Source organism: Penaeus monodon, chromosome 10 (genome assembly GCF_015228065.2).
Source record: "Penaeus monodon isolate SGIC_2016 chromosome 10, NSTDA_Pmon_1, whole genome shotgun sequence".
NCBI classification, from domain to species: Eukaryota; Metazoa; Arthropoda; class Malacostraca; order Decapoda; family Penaeidae; genus Penaeus; species Penaeus monodon.
Window position 1 is genome coordinate 41,899,878 of NC_051395.1, and position 2,500 is coordinate 41,902,377.

The window sequence follows — 2,500 nt, forward strand, 5'->3', positions numbered from 1 at the left end:
AGAGAGAGAGAGAGAGAGAGAGAGAGAGAGAGAGAGGAACAGATAGACAGACAGACAGGCAGACAGACAAACGAACAGAGATAAATCGAAAAAGAAAGCTGGGCAGACAGATATACAAAAGGACAGGCAAAAAGATAATAAGAAGGTAAGAAAAAGAAAAGGTAGTCAGGCAGACAAATAGGCAAACAGACACAGACAGACGAGCAGACTGGCAGACAGTCAGACAAATGAAATAATAAATCAGACAGACAAACAGACAGGCAGTTAGGCTAACAAACAGATTGTCATACATCAGCCAAGCAGGCAGATTGACTAACTGACTGACTGATTGACTGACTGACAGATAGACGGACAGATGGACAGACGGACGGACGGACGGACGGACGAACAAACGGACGGACAGACGGCTGGACGGACGGACGGATGGACAGACAGATAGACATAAAAAGATAGAAAGACAGGCAGACTAACAGGTAGGCAGGCTGGCTAGCTGGCTGACTGGCAGGCAGGCAGGCAGGCAGGCAGGCAGGCAGGCAGGCAGGCAGGCAGGCAGAAAAGGAGCCTGACAGGCAGGCAGGCAAGCAGACAGACAGACAGACAGACAGACAGACAAGGAGGCAGACAAGCAAACAGACAGTCAGACAGGCGGACAGACAAGCAAACAGCCAAACAGATAGATAGATAAATAGACATATATGCAGTTAGTTGGTGTGATATATATACGCATGCACAGGTAGATAAACATATAGCTGAGGATCAATGAATGGACAGACAGTTCAAGATGATAATAAGATCATGTAAATATAAAAGAAATAAAAACTAGAAAATAAATATATAATAGTCTACCATTATATTAATGATGCGCTTTCTTTGACAGGAGAAAAGAAGAAAACGGAAGTGAAGTCGGGGACACTTAACCCAGAATGGGACGAGACGCTGAAATGGGAACTTGGCTCGAAAGCCCCGCGAGCAGATGGATGCATTGACATTACCGTAAAGGACTACGAGAGAATTGGAAAAAACAAGTAAGGAGGAGAGCCTAATCTTCAGAGCATGTTGCCTTTTATGAATAACTGCGGTAGGAATGGTATGGAGATGGGTATTAGAATGGGAATAGGAGTGAGATTTGGGGTAATGATTGTGAGAATGGAAATGAGGATGAGGACGAAAGTGAGAGAGTGGAATTTACAGCGTGAATGGGGAAATTAGAATAATAAGGATAATGATACTGCTAACAAGAAGGAAACAATGGACGAGAATCCCGAAAATAAGAACAAAAATGAGTAAGAAAATGAAAATGAGAAGTCTTCATTGCCACTTCCAGGCTCTTGGGAAAAGCCACCATCGCGCTACGCAACCTAATCCACGCGACCCCAGGGACGCCCATCGACTATGAGTTGGGACTCCTTGACGCCCAGGACTCCCCCACTGTGGGCACGCTCACGCTTAAAGTTTCGTACACCCCGCCGACAGGTAGGTGTTCCCGCGCTTAGGTGGGCTGTAGGGGTGTAGTGTCCCCGTGAAGGCCAGCGATTTCTAGTTAGATCCCCATGGCGTCGTTTTCGTTGTGAGAACGGGCGCCACCTATCGAAAGGAAAAAAATAAAGGAAGATGTGTTATTATTTTATTTTATGTTTGTTTCACCTACAACTCCAGTTCCTCGACTCTGAGTTAGCCCCCTTAATGCTCTTCCGAAATATTTTACGCCCCTTTGCACATATGTCCTTTCGTTTGCTCATTTTATTTTGATAAGCTTAAGTATTATCGAAAAGGGGGTGGTCACAATCAGCTCATTCAGTGGTGAAGGGCCGCTCATGATACGGACCCGCACACCACAGGGGTTATCTGTGTCTTTCCCCTAGTTTGCGGACCTAAGCGTCCGGCCTCCTGTTTCGGCACAGAGTAACTGTCATTTAACTATGTCTCGTGCGCTATTACACTTGGTAGCGTCTTATAGTAAGAAAAAATAAAATGTGCGAAACAGTCTTTTACCCAAAGCATTCGCCAAAAATATAGAAAATTCAAAGTTTGTATTATGGATGAAATGTAAAACTAAATCAGGGTAAAATCAAACTTATCACTTCATAGAAAACGTTAAAATAAATTAAATAAATTAGGATACTTTACTACTATCAATTGTGTTACTTCATCAAAGCAAGTCAAATTATTTTTTTTTTATGTTCACTTCCATCATTACATAACGTGTTTTATCATTTCCATTTTAAAGCCTTCATTTATGTCTAATGACGGAAAAACGAAACAAAAGTCAAAGTTCAAATCCATTATTATTAAAATTAAATCGGCAACACAAAAGAAAAGAAATAAACCTCCGAAAAAAAAACATAAAAACATATCACAAATACACTTAAAAATGGGGGCAATCTTAAATAAAACGAATAAAAACAATACCTCTAATGCTGCAGACTCACTGTATGACTCCATAAAATGCACGTAAAATAAAACAAAAGCACAAATAAAAATCCGAGAGCAACGGCGGTTA